At 41.6% G+C, this 16,574-nt stretch overlaps 1 protein-coding gene across 2 annotated transcripts in view; it reads left to right on the forward strand.

The window, feature by feature from the left end:
* Positions 1-2,355: 2,355 nt before the first annotated feature.
* The window catches only part of LOC132817925 (SERTA domain-containing protein 2-like), a 57,424-nt gene continuing 43,205 nt past the window's right edge, over positions 2,356-16,574 (forward strand). The window contains exon 1 of one of the 2 annotated variants that reach the window (XM_060828468.1): positions 2,356-2,523. The gene's annotated coding sequence lies outside the window, so the exon portion shown is untranslated. The remainder of the gene's footprint in view (positions 2,524-16,574) is intronic. The other variant, XR_009644933.1, reaches the window with a different exon arrangement.

Genomic DNA, 16,574 nt, shown 5'->3' on the forward strand with positions numbered 1-16,574 from the left:
TTGTGACTCTGGATTCAAAATAGATCACCTACAACACAGAGCTTTTTCAAAAGTAAATTAACTAAATTGACAAATTCCTCCAAAGAAGAGGTTAATTTAATTGTAGGGGTACTTCCAAAAGGAGGTCATGAATTAGGAGGAAGCTGACTTTGATTTTGAAAGTGTACACGTAGTAACAAAGAATGGTAGGTTATAGATCATTAGAGATATTTATTTTATTAGTGCCCATAGGTGGAGTGCCAGAGGACTGGAAGGTGGCTAAGGTTGTGTCTTTATTTAAGAAACACTAAGGTGAAGCCTAGGAACTATAAGCTAGTGAGTGTCACAGTGGTTATATGCAAGTTGTTGGAAGGAATTCTGGAGAATCGGATTTACTTGTGTTTAGAGAAGCAGGGACTGATTAGGGATAGTCAGTGTAGCTTTGTGCACAGTGAATCAAACTTGATTGAGTTTTTTTGAGGGCTAACCAAAAAGGTTGATGAGGGCACAGCAGTAGACTTTATCTACATATTAAAGCCTTTCAAAGGTTCCACATGGTAGATTAGGTAGTAAAGTTAGGTCACATGAGATTCAGGAAGAGCTTGCCAATTGGATACAAAATTGGCTTGATGGTGGAGGGTTGTTTCTTGGACTGGAGGCCTGTGACCATTGGTGTTCTGCAGCAATTGGTGCTAGGTCCACTATTGTTCCTCATTTATATAAATTATTTGGATAAAAGCTTAGGAGGCATGGTTAACAGGCTTGAGGATGACACCAAATTTGGTAGTATAGTAGACAGTGAAGGAGGTTATCTAAGATTACAGAAGATATCTAATCAATTGGCTAAGGAGTGGCAGATGGAGTTCGACTTGGATAAAGGTGACATATTGCATTTTGGAGAAACAAACAAGGGCAGGACTTTTATCCAGGTCATTACAATTAACTGTATAGCGTTGTCAAACAGAGATCCGGGGCTCAGATACATAGTTCTTTAAAGTTTGTGTCACAGATAGACAGTGGTTAAAAAGGCATTTAGCACACTTGCCTTCATTGCTCAGATCATGGAGCGTAGGAGTTGGGATGTCATGTTGAGATTATACAGGACATTGGTGAAGCCACTTAAATACTACGCACAGCTCTGTAAGAATATTAATAAATGGGAGGGAGTCCAGAAAAATTTGCCAGGATTGTGCCATGACTGGAGGGCTTGAGTTAAGGATAATTGGATAGGCTAGGACACTTCACTGGAGTATAAGAGGTTGAACAGTTCAAGTTATTAAAGTTTATGAAGTTGTAATGGGCATAGAAAAGATAAACAGCAAAGATCAAGGTGCTGGTTTTGGACTGGGGTGTACAAAGTTTTTAAAAAAAAATCACATCAGTTTATAGTCCAACAGCTTTATTTGGAAGTATTAGCTTTCAGAGCACTGCTCCTTCATCAGCTAGTTGAGAAAAAGGTTGTACTCCACAAGCTGATGTTGAGTGATTTTTAACTTCGTAAACAGCAAAAGTCTCTTCACTAGGGCGGGAGAGTTCAAAACCAGAGAGGAGAAAGATTAAAAGGCCTCTTGACAGGAAACATTGAGGCTGGTTCGGTCGTGGAATGAACTAGCAGGGGGAGTGACAAATACAGGTACATTTACAATATTAAAAAGACATTTGAGTAGATACACGAATAGGAAAAGTTTAGAGGAATGTGGGCCTAGCGCTGGTACGTGGGAATAGTTTAGTCTGGGGAAACTAAGTTGGCATGGGCTAGCTGGACCGAAGGGTCTGTTTCCGTGCTGCATGACTCTAGTGACTGCCCCGGAGAAACACAAGACCTCAGACTTTGCGGACAGCTTGGTAGAAGGCTCCTTCCAGGGCTCTTCACCACCCCCCCTTCACTCCTGGGCGCTGGCCTTTTAACTAGTTCAGCTCCTGCATGCATTGGAGCATTTCGAAATCGGGAGCCGAGCCACTGCTCGTGCCTCGCTGACATGACATTGGAAACGTAAGGAAGGAGCGGCACATACACCACCTATACCTCGACACGAAGAGATACAGCTCCGGAGCACACTACAGCCTGTCAATGGTTAAGGAGCAGCCCACGTTTCCGGTTGCTCGGCGGGCGAGCACGCGCTGCCTTGCGACACACGCTCCCTTATCTTGATTGGTCAGAACGCGGGGCGGGCCAAGCACTGATACAATGTCGTTGACCAATAACCGTTCGGCTCTTGTTGCCCGGACGACGCTGTTCTCCAATGAAGGAGCCCGCACCTGACGAGCTGTCAATCACCGAGTATCTTTCCCGTAGTTTCGACGCTTTGAGCCCTGGAGCGACGAGCCTGGGATGTCGGAGCTTGTTTGCAGCACAGCTTGTGTGGAAATCTAACGGAGGGCTTTGGAGACAACCTGCAATGTAGACCCAAAATGTATTCGCGCGAATGTCTCCGCGACACTGCTTTCCCATGAACATAAAGAAGATCCCTCAAGAATCGCTTTCCCTGCTCAGTCCTCCGCTAGTCGACAGAAGGAAGTTGCAAAAGTCTCCTCTGTATTAAGGTGGGTGCTGGAACTGTACATAGACATTGGGTTGATTTTTCTGGTGTGTAAGCATTCCTACAGGGTTAGAGGTAGGGCAAAATGTGAGGCTTCTTATAAACATATAACACCATACTTGTGACATTACACAAGTCCTAAAATCATCGTAACAGTCATTTCAGATTCCAGTACCAGGGTTAACACGAAGACTTCATTCAGGAAGCTAATTTGTCGAATTTACACAGTACAATTGCTTGCAAAGTGCTGGAGCTGTTGAAAATCGGTATGATCGGCGGGGAAGGGAGCAGTTGTAAACTGGTACCGGCCTTCGAAACTACGAGCGTAAACGAGCTTCATTTTAAAATTCCTAATACTTAATGAGACGCACTTATTCTCTTGCAAATTGTGAACTTTTTTTTCAGTTAAACTCTGGCATCTTCTAACATTGTGTTGCTTTTCCAGCCCATCCGACTCCGAAGTGGTTTGGGAGAGAACTAGTTGTTCCGCTTGATTTGATGTACGGGTTTGCCAGAATGACAGTTTGGCGGATACATGAGTTTGATGTTCAATGTCCCAGAAAAGATTGCCACTTCTCCCCAAATTCAAGAAAGAATTCGGGGTAAAACTGGGTCTGGGAAGTGTGGGGGTTGTTTTCTTGGCCGATTGTGGGGAAAAAAGCTCATACTTCATAAAATACAGAAATGTAAAACAAGTCAATGTAATCCCGGAAGGATTCTATTTGATCCTACTCTTCCTTGAATAAATTACTCTCAACCAGAGTACAGTGCTGGGACTCTGGTATTTGACTAGGTGTTTGCCATGCACAGGGATTTCAAACTGTCTCTGGTGAAAGGGAAAGCAACCTTGTTGGAAAAGACGTTAAAATACTAATTTTAATTTCTTACTGGGTACATTGTTTTCCAATGTACTCTAATGCACAATTGTTTTCGGTGGGAGTTTCTGGGCCTGTGTCTCGCACAAAATGAACCTTGTTTTAACTTTCTTGTCATGATTTTTCAAATACATTGCTGTTATGAAGACTAAATTAGTAGAGACGATGTCCCAATTAGACTGGTGGATTCCTCTTGTGTCGGTGGGGGTGGGGTGAAGGGTGGAGATTTAACTGGAATTAAGTTTTTAAAAACAGGGCAATTGACTGCGAGGAGGGGCTGTAGGAGGCGGAGTTCAAAAAAAGCTGAAAGTAAACTAAGACGTCCCTCTGAAGGGCGTGTAAATTTTGTTATGCAACGACAACTTGTATTAATGGCATAAGTAAAACTAATTATGACATCTCTATCTATTCTGTAACTCAAGTATTGTATGAATCTTGACTCATTGGGAATTTAGATTGTCTGTCTATGGTGGACTTATAACAATAAAGGAGCACAGGTAATCAAGGAATTAGAGTCATAGAGATGTACAGCACAGAAACAGACCCTCTGGTCCAAGTAGTCCATGCCGACCAGATATTCTAAATAAATCTAGTCCCATTTGCCCATATCCCTCTAAACCTTCCAATTCATTTACCCATCCAAATGCTTTTTAAATGTAATTCTACCAGCTTCCTCTGGCAGTTCATTTTCTACACTCGCCACCTTTTGCATGAAAAAGTTGCCCCTTAGGTCCCTTTTAAGTTTTTCACCTCTCGCCCTAAACCTATGCCACTTAGTTCTGGACTCTCCCACCCCAGGAAAAAGACCTTGTCTATTTAGCCTGTCATGATTTTATAAGGTCACCCCTCAGCCTCTGAAGCTCCAGAGAAAACAGCCCCAGTCTATTCAGCCTCTTCCTATAGCTGAAACCCTCCAACCCTGGCAACATCCTTGTAAATCTTTCATGTTTCACAACATCCTTCCTATAGTAGGGAGACCAGAATTATCAGCTGATGGTGGGATTTAGAGTGACAGGTACTGTTTTGATAGTCGCTGCTAAAATGATGTGTAGGTTAGTTTTGTAAATGTTTTAATATTTTGATATTTTCATTAAAATGTTTCTTCAGGAACATTATGATATCAGCCTTTTGTATTAGATGGAAATCAGGTGTGATTCATCTGTACTCTGTGACCAAGTGTCATGTTGAGGTTTGTCTCCTGTTCAATTTTCTTGAAAAGGCGATCTTAAAATCAAACTGACAAAGACTAGGAACACTGTGGAGTTGGATCCTTCATGAAAAATAAAAAAAACCTTTGAATATCACTACTATTAATTTCCTAAAGCCATAGATTTATGTAACCCATTTTGTAAGTGCTGCAACTGCCAACTTTTAATATCATCAAATTTTAAATGCAAGTCATGGTTAAAAGGCTTCACTCTTTCATGGCCTATTAAAAGGTCATTATACATGGCATGTACCTGCACTGAAATATGTATCAATACAAAATTGGTACTCCATTAACTTTTTTCTTCTTGGCTCAAATATCATTTTAGCCTTACAGTTTATCTGGGAGTTCACAAGTGGAACACACATAGTGCTCATAACACTTTCATAGAGTCATAGAGATGTACAGCACGTAAACAGATAGCCACAGAAATGTCTGTTTGTACCTCTGATGAGAGAGTCCCTTATCACAATTGATGGCTTGGAACCCAATGTACCCCTGATTACATTAGAACCATTCTTGGTACCAGAAACTTGGCTGTTCATGCTGCATTCTCCGGAGAGTCCATCACTGCCTACATTTTCCAAAAAAGCATATTTGTTTGAGATGAGAATAGCCCCAGGAGATTCCTGCACTACTTGCCTGCTCCTCCTACCTTTCCTGGAGTTACCCAGTCTACCTGATTGTATCTGCAGTTTTTCTCCCTTGCTATAACTGCCAGCCATCACACCCCCAGCTTCTGTAAATTCCTTATTGCCTCTAACTGCTGCTCCAATTGATCCATGCAATCTAATAGGATTTGCAATCAAAGACACCTTCTGCAGACACTTCCTTCATCACTAATAGGTAACTCTCTTCCTAAACTCCTACATCCAGCAGAAAGATCACATCACTCTACTTTAGGCTATCTTTGCTCCTTCGCAATCTTTAGTCACAGAAAATATTCCTCTTAAAAAAAAATGCTCCAGGCTAACTTAATACTTTTGGCTAATATTTTTAAACTTTCATTGAGATCTGCCTCTTGATTAAACATATAATCAAGAAAGAAGGCACTCTACTTACTATTGTAGATTTACAGCAAGGTTACACTTAAACAATGCACTTATCTGTTCCTGTGCTGTGAGCTTTCCCACACAGGTTCCTCCAAGGTCAGCTGTGAATTTCACTGTTTGTTAATTTTTCTTAGATGCACTCTGATGTCCAGAGATACTTGAACTCAAAAAGCGAAGACAGTAACTGTTCAGAGTCACTGCTGTGTCAGAAAGCAGTGTAGGTTTTTTTCTCTGACTGTGTGGTTAATGCCTTTGTATGTCTTCCTCCTTTTTAAAAGTGCCATTTTTTTTTTGTCCCCCAAAGTTCCAAATCAATGTAACAGTATATAAAACAGTAATAGCTACACCTAGTATTTGAGGAAATCTCCTCCAGCACCTAAAATACCTCAAAAAAGGAGCGGCTCTTACAGCCACAATTTTTACCCATTCTTCATCTGAATTACCCAGAACCTAATTAGCTGCACAAAACCACTTTTGTGAATTCGTTGGTTATAGACAATCTTTAAATCTGTTACTACACCATGATCTGTTGGTATTTTTATGTACAATGTAAGAGTGTACATAAGGTCTACTGTTGCATTTAGGATTCTGGATGGATAAATTAGGATGGACCATGTTGTTCAGTTAATTTCTTGATACAATCGGCTGGTGAAGAAGACCAGAATTAATTCTTTACTCAGTTTTAGATTTATTCACAAAGTGAGGCATTACACTTGCATAGCTCCTAATTCTACAACCCACCATCAGTGTCGAAACATATCCTTTAATACTCATTTAAATACCGATAAAAGTTTTTAAACAGATCAGGTGTTTGAAGCTGAAATATAACCAAAATGTGAGGAGTAGCCCATTTTACAAAATGCAAAAGAGACTGCCATCTTTTACATCTCTTTGAAGAAGAGTTCGTATTTGGATATTTGTTGTACACCTCCAGAGCAGGGGGATTAACCGGGTTCAATTCCCGACTCAGGCGACTGACTGTGTGGAGTTTGCACATTCTCTCCGTGTCTGCGTGGGTTTCCTCCGGGTGCTCCGGTTTCCTCCCACAGTCCAAAGATGTGCAGGTTAGGTGAATTGGCCATGCTAAATTGCCCGTAGTGTTAGGTAAAAGGGGTAAATTTAGTGGAATGAGTGGGTTGTGCTTCGGCGGGTCGGTGTGGGCCGAAGGGCCTATTTCCACACTGTAAGTAATCTAAACCAAAACCTCTCACCTAGAGGTAGGGTTACCTAAAATCCTCAAAACATTTTACTCAGCCTTTTTACAGTTACTACAATGTGTCTCTGCAACAGGTGGGACTTGCCCATAGGTAGGGACACTTCTACCGTGCCTCAAAGGTCAGTACATCTCTTTAATATGCCTGCACTTATTACCGAATGAATACCCTCCTGACCTGTATGCACTTACAATAAATTAATTTATACATCTTTATGGCATCTTGTGATCAAGGAGCATATGGCATCAACAAAGTAAGTTGACCGTTTGTTTTGCTTCTATGCAGTGTTTCTGTTAAAATGGGTTTCTCCTCGTGTTATTGTTTGTCTCCACCTACAATTACCTTGAATCAAATTTATTTTCTATAATCTGTCTCTAAACAAAAATATTCTAATATTTTAATTGACATTTGATAGTTTTAAGTTGTGTTTTTCAAAATGATTTTTAAAACACCCAAATATTCAGAACAAAATTATAACAAATAGTTTGTACTACTGAAACATTCTATTCTATTAACTCTATCAGAACGATGTAGAGAATATCTAATTGAGATTGAGTCATTTTATTGAGTGCTAATATAAATAAATAGAGGTACCAGAGTATTAGCAACAGTCACTATACTTCAAAACGACTCAATTTGCTGTGAAATTCTTTGGCACAGAAACAGAGTTATAGAGTCATAGAGATGTACAGCATGGAAGCAGGACCTTTGGTCCAACTCGTCTCTGCCAACCAGATATCCTAACTTAATCTAGTCCCATTTGTCAGCACTTGGCCCATATCCCTCTAAATCCTTCCTATTCATATACCCATCCAGATGCCTTTTAAATGCTGCAATTGTACCAGCCTCCACCACTTTTGGCAGCCCATTCCATACACTCACCACCCTCTGCTCGAAGAAGTTGCTCTTTGGGTTCCTTTTAATCTTTCCCCTCTTATCCTAAACCTATGCCCTCTAGTTCTAGAGTCCCCCACCCCAGGGAAAACACCTTGCCTTTTGAGAAACACCATATCGTTGAGAGAAACAAGAGTTAACATTTTATGTCTGGTGACTGTGTTTGTCAGAACCTGAGAGATTCTGACGAAACCTTAACTGTTTTTCTCTCCACTGGTGCTGCCAGACCTGTAGTGCTTCTCCAGCACTCTGTTTGGATTCACATTCCACATCCATCCGTTTCAGTGTGCAATTCATTAGGATGCTTCAGTTTGTGAAAATGAGCTATGTAAGTTCAAGTTCTTTTACATTTATTTTCTTTAATTGCCAGAGAACCGTTCCCTGGTGTAAACAAGTGACAGATTTTTAATTTGAATTATGGAATGTGCTAATATAAAGAATTAGTAAAGCTATTTGCATTCATTTAAAGTGGCTCAGTGACATGCAGATAAAGTGGAATCTGATAAGCGGTGCGGGGATCTAAATTTTGGAGACAATTGAAACATCTCCCAGCATTTCCATATACCTAATCCTTGATAGTGAAAATGTTGATTTAGTTTACTGAGGTTTACCAATGTAATGAACACCACAGATACATGTAAACTGGTAGTTTAAGTTATTTATTTCTTAGGCTTTTCTATAAGTTTAGCTAATGCTCTCAATAATGTAACCAGTTTTAGATGCTTTCCTGAAATGGTAAAATAAACCACACCAGAAATTGGTTCTTTGATACACTTGTGTATATATATTTTGATAAACTAAAGAGATAGTTGCAGAACTGTAAGAGTTGTAGAATGTTACAGTACTAGAATGTATGTGGTGACCAGTGGTCGTGTTTACCACATCAGTTTTTCTCCTTTACAAACCATGAAATCTAATCCCATTCTCAATTCCCATATCATTTAATATTTCTGTTTTGTAAACAAAATTATTTAATTTTCTTAACAGTTCTGCTTCAGTGACAGTTTATGTTGGAGAATTCTACATTCTTGCACGCTTTGTCCAAAGACGTCCTTTTCAAATATTTTCTCCATCTTGTGGTTAGCTTAAATTTCTGCATTCACACTATAATTTTTACTAACCGGTGGAAAATAATCACACTGCTTACCTTTTCATAATCTTCAGCACCTCCATCAGGTGAACCCTGAAACTTTCATGCTGTAGTTGAGTTAAACTGGCCCTCAAGAACGAAAGCTTGTTCTCTTAGCCCTAAAAAGGCTTGCATTCACTTAGCACCTTTCACATACTCTCAGATTCATAAGTATTTGACAGCCATTAAAAACTTTTTTTAGTTGTGTTGGTTGAAGGATTAACATCAGTCATATCATTGGAGAAAACTACCTCACTCTTCCTTGAATATCACCATGAAATTTTTTGCATAGGCTTAAGTAACTAGACAGGGACATGGTTTAATGTTTCAGTCTGAAAGACAACACTGAAGTGTCCATTTGAAATTTGTGTTAAGGTTTTTTTATTTGGACTTAAATTTACCACCATCCAATTCAAAACTGAAAGTGCTATACTGTGCTAAATGGGATAGTATTTGAACAGATCTAATGACTCAAGCTGGCATCCTGTAGTTGTTCTCAACTATAATCTAACCTTTTACCAAATATGCACTTTACTTTATCATTACTAAGAAGCTGTGAAATCAACCCTGGCTCAATAAAGAGTACAAGAGAGCATGCCAGAAACAACACCAGGCACATAAAAATATCAGATGTCAACTTGATAAAGCTACAACATAGTACTACATACATGTCAAACAGTTGAAGTAGCATACAGAAGGCAGGGGCTAAACAATCCCATAGCCAAAGGATCAGTCTAAGTTCTCCAGTTCTGCTTCAGTATTGTGAATCGTGGTGGATAATTAAAGAACTGACAGGAAGTGGAGACTGCACACGTTTGACCACATTCAGCCAGAAGTGCCAAGTAGATAACCAGTTCCTGCATTCTCCTGAGACATCTAGTATCACAGAGATTTACTCCGTGTAATATCGAGAAACAATTGAAGGCATGGGATATTGTAAAGGTTATGTACCCTGACAATGCCAGAAATAGTCCTGAAAACTTGATGTCCAGAACCAGCCACTTCCCTAGCCAAGCTGTTCCAATAAAGCTACAATGTTGACATCAACCCTACAACATGGGTATCCTATCCTCAAAAAGCAGGACAACTCCAACCCAGCCAGTTACACCCCATCAGCCTGCTCTTGATCAGCCACAAAGTGATGGAGGGGTCTTTTGATAGTGCTATCTGGTATAACTTACAAAGGAAAATCTTGCTCACTGACACTCTGTTTGGGTTTTACTAGTCTCTCTCTGCTGCTGACCTCATTACAGCTTTGATCCAAAAGAACTGAATTTCAGAGGTGAGATGAGAGTGACTGCCCTTGACATCAAGGCTGCATTTGACTCTGTGCAACGTTAAGGAGCCATAGCAGCACTGCAATCAAGAGGAATCTGTGGAAAAAATGCTTGACTCATTGGATTTATATTTGGTTCAAAGTAAAATGGTTGTTGGTGGTCAATCATCTCAACCATAGGACAGCACTGCAGGGGTTCCTCAGAATAGTCCCTTAGGCTCAACCACCTTTATCTGCTTCATCAATAATCTTCTCTCCATCACAAGGCCAGGAGTGGGGATTAAACAAAGTTCAGCATTATTCACAATTCCTCAAGTACCAAAGCAGTCTGTGTCCATGTGCAACAAAACCTGATGAAGCTATAATACTGTACTACAAACAGACTTAGACTGATAACTGACAAGTAACATTGCCTGCCACATCTGTGGGACAAATCAGTATCTCCAACAAGAGAGAATCTAACCATTGTTCCATGACATTTTAATGGCATTGGTATCGCAGAATACTTCACTATCAGCATCCTGGGGCTTACCATTGACCAGAAACTGACCAGACCAGCCACAAAAATACTGTGGCTAGAAACTCTGGGGATCCATAAGGTGGGTTTTTCCACAATGCCTGTCACCATCTACGAGGGACAAGTCCAGATGGAATATGGTCTATTTGCCTGTTATGGTGCAGCTCCACCAACTCCAGAAAGCTCAGCACCATCCAGGAGAATGCAACCCATTTGATTGACATCCCGTCCATCACCTTTCACCCTCACTACTTTCACCATTGATGCACTGTAGCAGCAATGCATACCATCTGCATGATGCATAATTATTTGAAATTATTAGCCTGACTGTACAGAAGGACATGGACAGCAGAAGCATGAGAACATCATTACTGGCAAGTTCCCCTCCAATCAATATCAACAAATTTCCTGACTTGGAAACAAGTCGCCTTTCCTTCACTACTGACGGGTGTAAATCCTGGAATTGCCATTCAAAAGCACAGTAGGTGTCTGAGCATGCAAGGACTGCAGTAGTTGAAGGTGGTTCCCACCACCCTTTCAAAGGCACTTAGAATTAAGCAACAACTACTGACCTAACCTGTGACACCTACATCCTGTAATTGAATAAAAGAAGTACCCTGCCATCTGCAAAATCATACTCCAGACTTCCTAAATATATGACATCATCAGAATTGGAACTCCAATCAGAGCACAATTTATACAAAAGAACGTTTCTTTTAGAAACCGTGAATGAAAGAGTGTCTCTCATGGCTCATTTGTCACACCCTTGTCTCTGTGTAAGGAAATAAGTTTAAGTTCCTTCCAGAAAGTTGAGCACAAAACATAGGCTGTCACTGATGGACTACTGTGTTGTCAAAGATGCCATCCTTTGGGTGAAATATTAAACCAGGGTCCTGCTTAGCCCCTCAGGTGGATGTAAAAGATCAGAAGGCACAGGTTTAAAGAAGAACTGGAAAGTTAGCCCTTGTATCTTTTTATGCTCCAATTAACATCATTAAAATAGATTATCTGCATCATTATTACTTTGCTGTAATGCTGGGGCTTGTTGTCTGCAAATTGGTTACTGTGTTTCCTATGTTTTAACAATGATTGCACTTCATATGCTGAAAAACACTTTGAAGTCATCAAATAAATGCATGGTTTTGAGTTTTTAATCTTGGTGTACAGATTTTTAGAAAAACCTGGCTTAAAACCTGCTGTTAAACGTACAGGGTGTTAAACTTTAGTGTATTCTATAATTTAGCCCGCTTTATTCATTTTTGAATTTTTCCCAAGTATTGTTTATACTTTGGAATAATCAGTACACCAGCAACCTGAGTGAAGGTTTCCTTTCCAAATTTCTACCATTTACGTAAGTTTGAAAATAGCTCAGAGATATAAACCTGCCACAACTGTGCACAATGTATGATGGTAAACATGCAGACTTTTCAAAATTCATTTTTGTCAATTTATCATCTGGTGGGGAAAAAGGAGCTTCAGTCAAGTGAAATACAACCAAAGGGGAGAGGAAGACTGGATGATAACAGCATTATGCCTTTTTCCCCTAATATAAACAAACAAAATTAATCAGGAATCCATTTGCACAACAAACAGTCAGCTTCACAACAAGAAAATGGTGCTGCTCAATGTTTAGACTGTTGCCACTTTCAGGACCACTGACAAATGTGGTACAACACAGTTGGGGAGAGGGGTGGTGTTGGTGTTGGTAAATAGCTACAGAATTCAGGACTGGTTTTCCCAGTTACACAGGGCATTAAGTCAATAATTTGCCTAATATTTATCACACATAAAATTTAAGTTAAAGGCGACATGTTTCCTAAATGCTCAAAACAAACTGCAGGTTATTAATTCAAATAATTTGCTTTGTGAGGAACATAAACTTTCCTATGATTCAAAGAAAACATCTTCGTGAATCACAATGACAATCTGTATTCTGTTACACAAATGTTACAATATCCTTGCTCCTTTTCCCATCTTATGTGAGTGCAGCTAAAATACACCAAAGTACAACATCACTTCAATTATCTGCTCATTGTAACTAGTATTTGCAAGTGTGTGCAAGCTAGACAGATCAAAGATGGGTGTTTCATCTTCAGGCCTGCAATTTTGTACCTCTCATGGACATATATTTCATTTCTTCATCATGGAATTTATGTTACAATTACAGTTTTGAAAAAATGGAAGTTCAACTCCGTAACAGTGACAATGAAACTATCATTGATTGTCCTAAAAATCCACCCCTCAGGTGGTTCACTAATGTTCCTCAGGGTAGGAAATTTTGCCATTCTTATCTAGCCTGACCTACTTGACTGCAAACCAACAGCTTTCTGAAGTGAGCCATTCAGATAGGGCAATTGGGAATGAGCGGTAATTGCTGCCCTCACCAACAACATGGGATGCTGTGTACAACCCAGGTTTTATTGTCCATACCCAGCTGCTCTTGAGAAGGTGGTGGTAAGCTGCCATCTTGAACTGCTGCTGTCATTTGTGTGTAAGGACACCCCGAATACTATTAGGAAGCAATACCATAGGACTGAGATGATTGGCTTCCAAAAACCACAATCATCTTCCTATCTACTTGAAATGACCTCAACCAGTGGAGTGTTTTGCCCCAAATTCCTATAGACTCCAATTTTGCCAATACTCCTCCAATGTAGTCAAATATTGCTGAAAAGATTGTGTCTGTTCATTTGTCTGTATTTTTAATTTGGACTGAATTGCGGAAAGGATAGTCTTTAAAGCAAGGATTGTAGAGGGAATTTGTGCATTTTTCAAAAGCATATTACTGAAGCTTATTGTAAATTGTGTTTACATGGTTGCTTTGTTCAGTGAGGGAGACTTTGTTTGCTTGCAGATAGGTCAGTATCAAGAAGTGTGTACAAAGTGAGATACAGCCAGCAACTGATAGTTTATTGGTTGTTGACCAGTTGTGGATGAGCAAGGCCATCAGCTTGGCAACATCTGTTGGCTTCTGGGTAGCTCAACAGCTTTGGCTGTACACAAAACTGGTGGAAGCCTTTGGACCACTAGAAGGGGAGATGGTGTACATTTCTCTTCAGTAAAGTATCTAAAACCTGAAGATAACCAGTTTACATTCCCTCACCAGTTGCTATAAGCTGTGGTTTTAACTAGTAACAAAGAGATTTTACAGATGATGTATCAACTGCCTGTACTTCCTATGAAGAGGTGAAAAGGTGTTGTGAAAGAGAAATTGAAGTTCAGTAAGCAAAGGATCACTTCTGGGACACCCGCACCAATCAACCCCATCGCCCTGTGGCCCGACCTTTCAACTCCCCCTCCCATTCTGCTGAGGACATGCAGGTCTTGGGCCTCCTCCATCGCCACTCCCTCACCACCCAACGTCTGGAGGAAGAACGCCTTATCTTCCACCTCGGAGCACTTCAATTCCCAGGACATCAATGTGGACTTCACCAGTTTCCTTATTTCCCCTCCCCCCACTTACCCTAGTTCCAATCTTCCAGCTCAGCACCACCCTCATGACCTGTCCTACCTGCCAATCTTCCTTCCCACCTATCTGGTCCACCCTCCCCTCTGACCTATCCCCTCTATCCACCTATTGTACTCTTCTCCACCTTGTCCCCAACCCCACCCCCCCTCCCATTTATCTCTCCACTGAGGAGGCTCTATGCCTCATTCCTAATAAAGGGCTCTTGTCAGAAACGTCAATATTCTTGCTCCTCAGATGCTGTCTGACCTGTTGTCCTTTTCCAGCACCACTCTAATCTCCACTCTGATCTCCAGCATCTGCAGTCGCCTCAAGGGTCATCTCAGCAAACCCTGTGGACTAGGGAAATTGAATTGCATTCAGATTTCTCTCTCCATTCATAATACAATTTTTTTTGTCGGTCAACAAAGAAAATTACAGCACAGGAATAGGCCCTTTGGCCCTCCAAGCCTGCACCGATCCAGATTTTTTAACTAAACCTGTCATCTATTTTCTAAGGATCTGTATCTCTGCTCCCTGCCCATTCATAAATCTGTCTAGATACATCTTAAATGATGCTATTGTGTCCACTGTTACCACCTCCTCTGGCAACACGTTCCAGTCCCTCATCACCCTCTGCGTAAAGATCTTTCAATGTGTACCTCCCTTAAACTTTTTTCCCTCTCACCTTGAACTTGAGAACCCTAATAATTGAGTGCCCCACTCTGGGAAAAGGTTTCTTGTTATCCTCCCTGTCTATTACCTCTCATGATTTTGTAGACCTCAACCAGCACCCCCCCCCCAACCTCCGTCTTTCTAATGAAAATAATCCTAATCTACTCAACCTCTCTTCATAGCTGTAATTATCAACAAACACATTGAGTTAGACGCCATCTACCACCCCCTGAGAAAAAGAACAGGAAATTACATTACCAGCCCAAAGACACTCAAAATAAAGCAGGAATTATCAGCAGTGCTTCGTCCAGAGGCCCACTGAAGATGTTACCTAGTATGGTGACGAAACGTCTGGAAATGAACCTTCCAGTTCAGCAAGCAAACTTGCGTCCAGAACCTCAACCTGAGTTACAAATCTTCCCAAAACTCGCTGTGATTATGTATATTTAGGAGAGGGTTAGAGTTTAAGTGGTGGTTATATGTTGACAGGGTAAAAACAATGACTGCAGATGCTGGAAACCAGATTCTGGATCAGTGGTGCTAGAAGAACACAGCAGTTCAGGCAGCATCCGAGGAGCAGCAAAATCGACATTTCGGGCAAAAGCCCTTCATCAGGAGTAAAGGCAGTGAGCCTGAAGCGTGGAGAGATAAGCTAGAGGGGGGTGGGGTGGGAGAGAGAGTAGCATAGAGTACAATGGGTGAGTGGGGGAGGAGAGGAAGGTGATAGGTCAGGGAGGAGAGGGTGGAGTGGAAAAGAAGATAGGCAGGTTGGACCAGTCCGGACAAGTCATGGTGACAGTGCTGAGCTGGAAGTTTGAAACTAGGATGAGGTGGGGGAAGGGGAAATGAGGAAACTGTTGAAGTCCACATTGATGCCCTGGGGTTGAAGTGTTCCGAGGCTGAAGATGTGGCGTTCTTCCTCCAGGCATCTGGTGGTGAGGGAGCGGCGGTGAAGGAAGCCCAGGACCTCCATGTCCTCGGCAGAGTCATGGGGCGGTGTGGTTGATTGGTGCGGGTATCTCAGAGATGTTCCCTAAAGCGCTCTGCTAGGAGGCGCCCAGTCTCCCCAATGTAGAGGAGACCGCATCGGGAGCAACGGATACAATAAATGATATTAGTGGATGTGCAGGTAAAACTTTGATGGATGTGGAAGGCTCCTTTAGGGCCTTGGATAGAGGTGAGGGAGGAGGTGTGGGCACAGGTTTTACAGTTCCTGTGGTGGCAGGGGAAAGTGCCAGAATGGGAGGGTGGGTCGTAGGGGGGCATGGAACTGACCAGGTAGTCACGGAGGGAACGGTCTTTGCGGAAGGCGGAAAGGGGTGGGGAGGGAAATATATCCCTGGTGGTGGGGTCTTTTTGGAGATGGTGGAAATGTCGGCGGATGATTTGGTTTATGCGAAGGTTGGTAGGGTGGAAGGTGAGCACCAGGGGCGTTCTGTCCTTGTTACGGTTGGAGGGATGTGGTCTGAGGGCAGAGGTGCGAGATGTGGACGAGATGCGTTGGAGGGCATCTTTAACCACGTGGGAAGGGAAATTGCGGTCTCTAAAGAAGGAGGCCATCTGGTGTGTTCTATGGTGGAACTGGTCCTCCTGGGAGAAGATACGGCGGAGGCGGAGGAATTGGGAATACGGGATGTCATTTTTGCAAGAGATAGTGTGGGAAGAGGTGTAATCCAGGTAGCTGTGGGAGTCGGTGGGTTTGTAAAAAATGTCAGTGTCAAGTCGGTCATCATTAAAGGAGATGGAGAGGTCTAGGAAGGGGAGGGAGGTG

The sequence above is a fragment of the Hemiscyllium ocellatum genome, chromosome 8 (genome assembly GCF_020745735.1).
Source record: "Hemiscyllium ocellatum isolate sHemOce1 chromosome 8, sHemOce1.pat.X.cur, whole genome shotgun sequence".
NCBI classification, from domain to species: Eukaryota; Metazoa; Chordata; class Chondrichthyes; order Orectolobiformes; family Hemiscylliidae; genus Hemiscyllium; species Hemiscyllium ocellatum.